Here is a 7,343-nt window from a genome sequence, read left to right as displayed (position 1 = left end):
TTAAAGCTGGATCCGCCCCTGTGCGAGTATGAGTTGCATCTTCAAAAAAACCTCACCAGTTTCAAACAACTTAAAGTTTAAAACTTAAACAGCACGACCTTGTCATATTTCCCGATATACGAAAACCTCTTAGGAGAGGACTTTTACTTTTTAGCCACATTTATGTGGAAATCGCTGCGGCCTTGCATAATTCAATAACGATGCAAAATACAATAAATTGATTACGACACATACGGTAAATTATAGGCTATAAGCAATGCCTAGTTGTGCAGAACGGTCCGGACCTGCTAAGAAAGCGTTATTATAAATTTTCCATTACTCCCACAAGCTGGCACTAAGCAAGAGAACACCCTATAAATTATTTCAGTCGGGGAACGGTTCGACATCGGTGACCTCTTTTTGCGATCAACGAATTCGTCTTTCAGTCATCGACAGGTCGATTTTCTTGTCCCAGCAGGCAAGTGAGGAGTTTTCGATTTTTTCGAGTTGCTCAAATTCATCAAAACTACCCCTAGCAAATGTTCGCTAAACAGAAAAATCACCCATTAACAGCCGTCCAGCTCGGAAACACCCAACTGACCGGAAAATGACCAAAAAAACCCCCCAAACAAACACGACAAAGAGATGGGTGTTCGGCCTGCCTGCCTGCCTGCTATCGTGCTAACACTTAACTCCAGGTTTAACCCAATGTTTATACAACAGATTATTTTTCTTTATAGAGTTTACGTTTCAAGCCCCGGCATGTTTGTAATAAGTAGAAGGTTTCGGTCGGAACCTCCCCGCCGCCTCGGTTTTTGAGATGTTTACTTTAATATTTGTTTTTCTTTCATGATGATTCGGGCGGCGGAGAAAGAGGGAGAGCGGAGACCTTAAATTAGATCGGGGACCAAGATACCGGCGGTTTTTGTTTAAAATTGAAAAATGAAAAGACAAACAATTAACGTGCCAGGGAGAAAATGTCGCCGCAATGTTTACCAGACAATTGAACGTCGAAATTTTGTTTATTCATATCAGAGCTGCTGAGTCAACGAGTATTGAACATTTTCACGTGCATAAAGAACTTCATTAAGAAGTAGGAACATTCCTATGGGCTTATTATGGGACTCCCATACGAAAAGGCAAAAAAAGAATGTCTGTCACTCCTGAAATGTGATACAAAAATATTTATGGCTTTTTAAGCAGGCGCCTCCGGTTAAATTTATGGGCATTTCTTGTGCGACGGCTTGACACTCGCCGAATATCAAAGTTGAAAAAGTTCTCAGATATATTTTTAAAGCTGCCGGACTGACACTGAACTTTTACACCCAGTTTTGTTCCGTAATGGGCAAAGAAATGCGCTTGGGTTGCGAAAATGTTCCTTTTTTCTTCGCGTTTCGCAGTGATTAACGATCCATCCAGGACGTGTGTCTGTCGGACGTTTAGCGTATTGTTGATAGTTTGCATCTAAAACTATATGGAAAAATATGTTTTTTCTAACATGTTTTCAACATTTTCAGACCTGCCTGCTGCTAGACCTTTAACCTCCCCCCAACACGATGCCCTTCTGAGGTAAATACGCAACTGTCCAAAACTAGTTAGTGAGTGATTCAACTTCTATCGGCATATCTTCTAAAAGCTTCCACATTCCCATCATCGACACACACTCATTATCATCACCGCATTTCCAAATAGCCGTTTAAAAAGATATATTTTCAATCGATAAGAATGACATATTAATGGCGTATTAAATGACTAATTTCCAAAACCATAAAGGCTTAAAGTGGACGGTTTATCAACATCAATTATAGACAAAGAAATGCGGAAACATTATTAAACTGATTCTTCTTTCTCCCTTGGCGCAGCTTTCAAAGTCCCTTATTTGCGGCTTAATGAGTTTCAAATGAAACTTTCAAACTTATTTAATCGACGTTCCTTGGGGTTTAATTGTGAATTTCGCCAGTTAACTGATTTCTATTGGAAGTGTTTCAATGAGTAATCTGCAATTATTGCTTAAAGATGCATTTATTTTCAAATTAGTAGAGACGGAAGGCTTGCATTGCATGGTTAGAGAGCCGTTTTGTTCTATACAACCGACACGCTTTCTTTTGCTGACTTCCTCAATGTTTTTTAGGTAATTTTGAAACTTTTTTGCCCTCAAACCGGAAAAGCTATAAATTCCCGCCTAGGCATGGCGCTTTTCAATAATTTTTTGATAAATTTTGCAATGGTTTTTATACACAATTAATTGCGCCGAAACCGGGAAAGCTGAAATCACGCCGATTCTCAGATTGAAAGCAGAAGGGTCGATTCTATGACACTTGAAAGTTTCGCTTTGATGGCATCATCAGGGATTTTTCCTCACATTTTCAAAGTTGGGCGATTATCATTAAAASYGCTTGGAARTSRTTCCATAAAAAATAATTATGACCAAACTGAAACAGCTCGAAATCCCCGGGTTTGTAGGCTGAAAGCAGTAAAGTCCATTCAATGACTCCTAAAAGTTTCGATCGCATGGCATCTTCAGGGATTTTTTGACGAATTTTCAAAGTTGAGCGCTTTTCATTAGGAGCGTTTGCAATAGACGGTCTGCAATGGTTTTTATACACAATTAATTGCGCCAAAACGGGCAAGTTGAAAACTGGCCGATTTTCAGATTGAAAATAGAGTGTCGATAATATGACATTTGAAAGTTTCGCGTTGCTGGCATCATCAGGGATTTTTCCTCACATTTTCAAAGTTGGGCGATTATCATTAAAACTGCTTGGAAATCATTCCATGAAAAATAATTATAACCAAACTGAAACAGCTCGCTAAACGTTTCGATCGGAGGACATCTTCAGGGATGTTTTAACAAAATTTGGCAAACATTGGAAGAAAACCATTGATATGTTCTTCGGAAAGCTTTGTAAAAACGCAACATATGCAAAAAATAACAAATTTTGTAAATATAGTAAGATAGTGCAAATCTCAAGGTTTGCCAACCTCAGGCACCCCCAGGACCGGTTTTGAGCCCATTTGAGCCTGAAATTAGCAACCCTTTTGTCCTTGTCCCTCCCTATGTGTTCGCATTGGGTGCTTTAAGGGCAGGTTGCGCGATCCTCTTACTATCTTACTTTATTTGCATAATTTTATTGCTTTCTTGCATAATTTCGGATTCGGCCATTAACTGCCGACTAAATTCATGTGTTTGGAAATAAATATGAAACATATGCGACAAATACCCCAGCACGATCGACTACTTCCATATACTACTGGCAAAGACATAATTAGGCACAAAAACCCAGCGCGTTCACATTCCTTCCAATATTCTTCTATTCTTCACCTCCGGCCGGTATTTAATTGAAAAACTAAATAAATATTCATTCGTCCCTCGTACACCATAAAATATAATAAGCAAGGTCCTTCTGGCTTGGCGATAGAAAAAAAGGAGACACAACGAGAACATGCCATTAAAAAAAGGATGGAACACGTATAGGAAGAACCCGAGGAACAGTTGTATAGGTACCATGCGACGGTGCCAGGTGATCGAAAGTATGCCAAAAAGCCGGGAAGTTTTAGTTGATTCGCCCTTTTTCTTACGTTTCCGCCAATATCAACTACTGGTCTAAATTGGGCTAATGGCGATAGCTTTCTGCGTTGAATTAGGGAGATTTTGGTTGGAAAACTATCCAGTTTTCGACATGAAAATGCCCGCTGGCAACAGGGCAGCCCATGCCCACAGAAATATTCAAAACCGACCCATCTTGCCTCCATAGATAGAAAGTTAATAGCATTTCTGGGCTGCTCGGTTGCCGCATTGTTCACTAATTACAAATCTGTCGGGAATTGCATCTCAATTCCCTTCAGTGAGGCTTGGAAATGGGCCTTTTTCAAAATCTACTAAACCCATTTTATTGCCACATAAAATGCGCACTGATGGCGATATTATGTCCAGGTGCATTAAGAGAGCGTTTTTTTTATTCGCACTTAAGTCTCCATTATGGGATGGAAAATTGATTGGCAACGTTGCTGGGCTGTGTGCCCAAAGACGAGATCGGTGAACTTGCGGGGCACCCGTTTCAATGTTGCCCGATGTATGGTCATTTTCGTTAAATTCCGGAAATTGACCGCTCACCATTTACGTGCTGTTTTAGCTTGCTAAACAGTAAAACGGCATCAAAATAACGCGAGCAGAGATGGGGAATATTAAGCGTTTCGTTTTGAGGCTGTCATCAGGGATTTTTGCATCCTTTTGAAACCCTTTCAGGGTTTGTTTGGGATTTTCAATAGTCTGCAATTTTCGATAAAAACTGATTTCTTTGATGTTGAAAGAAATACTTTAAACCGCAGTTTTAAAATAATTGGGCTGCTTTCAAAGTTAAAAACACTTAACTATATTTAAGCTTCAGATCGCTTTCGCGTCTGGAGCTTGAATTAATTGGCTTTGTAATGCGTGTGAATTTTGGGGAAAAGCTCGATTAGAGCTGGCAACGCCAGCGGACGAGCCGATCATTTTCATTCTGCTTTTCAGTCGAGCTTTCAGCAAAGCTCTGAGGTGATCGTGAGCTGAGCCTCCGTGTTTTCACACGGAAAGCCGAAAACTCGCGTAAAAAAGTGCATTTTGCCCACTTCCCAACCAAATGCGGTAGTTTCGCCTGTTTTTGTTCGGCTTTTAGTTGCAATAAACTGGGCACAAGTGCTTCCACAGCCCGTCCAAATGTTCATCTTCGGCAGCAGATCTTGGAATCGAAGAGTTGCTTCGTCTTAGATTTGACGGCGATTTGTTCAATGTTGCATTGGAACAGTGGAAGATAAAACAATTGGGAACAATTGTGCCTTTAATGCCGCAGCGAATGCGCTCTAATTGATAATTATTGTTTATCGGTGAAATTGGGATTTCGGATTAAAGTGAGTGCAGATGTGTTTGTTGTCAGTGTGGCCCATGTGGAGTAAAACGGATATTATTCGGGCATGTTGCAAAGTAAGTGCAAACGTTACTTCATCCCCCGAAATGTTGCCGATTTTTCCTAATCCGAACCGCTTTTGTGCCTTTGTGTGCTTTAGAGCCCTCGGCTTAGACCGTCTGCTACCAGTTGTGACTTGGGAGATTTTTGACCCATTTTCCAACAGTTTTTCCAAGATAAGTCTACAGGTTTTGCCCCTGGATCGATACAGACCTTTTCTTCGGATCTAGAGTAGTTTGCCTTTTATTCTCTAAGGGTTCTCCAGCTGAAGGCATGTAAACCTCGCTAGTCTCTGAGGGAGTAGACGTAAGAGTCTGCAGTAAAATTATGGAAACTGTCTCCCGAAAAGTGACTGACTTTTGGAACATTTGCAAAGCGATTTTGCTTCGAGAGTTGGGAACTTGCGGATTTTTGCGTTGATGGGGCAAAACTCAGATCAATAAACCTCGACGGTTTCACTTTTAAGTCATCCTCTTGTCTGTTTTGGAGCACCCGGGGGCTCTTTGGATTCTTCAAAATAGGAGCTTGGGAATTTGCTCAATTTCTATGAGGGCTTCCCACTCGAACTCTCTTCACATTTTCGGGCAAAGAAGCATTTCAAATGCTTCAGCTGCAACAAGTTTGAATGGAATGCACAATTCGTTTACGGAAAATTGGAAATTTATGTGCAAAAAATCCCTTTAAATCGCCGATTTCTTCGTCAAACCTGCATCCTGCCACTCGTGCTTTTTATGTCGCAACAAAGAGCCGCGTTTTTTCCGTGGCAAAATTAGCCGCTCAATTACAAGCATCAGGCGCTGATTAAAAACGCTTTTAAATCAGATTAAACAATGTTCATTGCGGTGTCAAAGATCACCGACAAATTCTGTGAGAAAAACTGCGGTATTGTTTGGGGCGGAATTTTGCGACAAATTCGTTCCGGTTGAGCCCGCGTCTGATGATCTGGTATGTGGTAAAAGTGAGGCGAAAAACGCAAAAAAGCCATTAAGGAYCGCCTTTTGTTGGGGAACATTTCTTTGATGATGGGTATCATACGTGTGGGGCGAAGTAGTTGTCTTCCATCTAAACAATACTTTATTAATTTGATKAACAAGACCAKGTTTTTGCYCACCATTGTCTCAGTTTCAGTTAAAAGTTCAAGTATCGGTTAACAAGCAATTTCCAAATTCGACTTGCTTATTATTGAAGTACCTAAAGTTATTCATTGCGCCATCAATTATTCGAGATTCTATTTTCCGTCACCAAATTGGCTTTTCACACAATTAAATTTTTTCGGTTTCCTCGTCGGCTTAAAACCACTTTTGCCTAATTTTTTGCACGCCTTAATTCGGCTTGAATCAACTCGATTTTAATAGCTTTTACACCGACAACTTTTTGCCATTTTACCGTTAAATTAATTTAGAAGTTAGGCGGTAAAGTACATTACATACAAACTAACTGGGAGTTTGTTTTTCGTTTTTGCTTTTTTTTTTCTGCAAATGAAGATAAGTTGGTAATTAAGCTAACGAACTAACGATGTGGGTCAGAGCGTGGGTCTTCGGAGATTTACCTTTCGATTGAGGTACTCGGTACATATAAGGGCACTTAGTCGAACTCGCTGATAAGCGTTAACAGTTAAGTAAGTTAATGTTATAGTTAACTCGACATTGGACGAGCCATCAAATTAAGGTGTAACTTTGGCGCTTTGGAGATCTGCTTTTGAACCTTCCACTATTCCGTTAAAATTTATGTGTAATTACACTAATTTCACTTGAAAAACGGGGGCTTTATTAATGCCACACTGTGTACTTCATTCAAACATCATCATTTAAAAACCCGCAATTGTTTAACGTATTTATAACTACTTGAATTCACAGTTTTCTTTGAGAATGGAAGAACTAACTTGCGTGTTTGACAGAAAAAACTGTAAATGCTGAAAGTTTCATTTTGAAACCTTTCTCAGGGAGTGTAGGGGAATTTTCCAAAGTTGAACTCTCGCAAAGCGCGATTACAGAGAACCGTTTGTGACCAATTTGTGTGGAAAATATATTTCTTGGAAACGGGAGAAGTTGGAAACTTGAAGATGTTGGCAGTTAATGAACGAGACTCCCATGTGTAAATGCTGAAAGTTTCATTTTGAAACCGTGCTCAAGGACTTGAGGAGAATTTTTAAAGTTGAACTTTCTGGCTAAGAGCGGTTACAGCTTTCTTTGAAACAAATAAACATGTTTCTTTGAAAAAATCATGCTTTTGATAGGCAAAACTCAGCTCTGTAAATCCGTAAAACTTCACTTTCAAGTAATTTTCAAGAAGGTGAGGAGAATTTTCCAAACTTGAAAATCGTGAGAGGGTGAGAGATGAAAGAAAACAACCAACTCATTCAATTACTTTTTATTTTATTGACCCAAACACTTTATAAGTGCATATTTGTAATAGTCTTAT

At 39.7% G+C, this 7,343-nt stretch overlaps 1 protein-coding gene across 9 annotated transcripts in view; it reads left to right on the top strand.

Annotated features, from left to right (window-relative positions):
* LOC109540018 overlaps nt 1–7,343 on the top strand; it is a 63,615-nt gene that overhangs the window by 25,770 nt on the left and 30,502 nt on the right. For 4 of the 9 annotated variants that reach the window (XM_019908146.2, XM_019908143.2, XM_048666160.1 and 1 more), the window contains exon 2: nt 1,497–1,548. The exons of 2 other annotated variants lie outside the window; for them this stretch is intronic. The gene's annotated coding sequence lies outside the window, so the exon portion shown is untranslated. Of the gene's footprint in view, nt 1–1,496; nt 1,578–4,493; nt 4,940–7,343 lie in introns of those variants that run through there. 3 more of the 9 variants (XM_019908148.2, XM_019908144.2, XM_048666158.1) reach the window with 2 other exon arrangements.

This window comes from Dendroctonus ponderosae, unplaced genomic scaffold (genome assembly GCF_020466585.1).
Source record: "Dendroctonus ponderosae isolate FM_Combo_2020 unplaced genomic scaffold, Dpon_F_20191213v2 Dpon_F_20191213_4, whole genome shotgun sequence".
NCBI lineage: Eukaryota > Metazoa > Arthropoda > Insecta > Coleoptera > Curculionidae > Dendroctonus > Dendroctonus ponderosae.
This window is presented reverse-complemented; position numbering and strand designations above follow the sequence as displayed.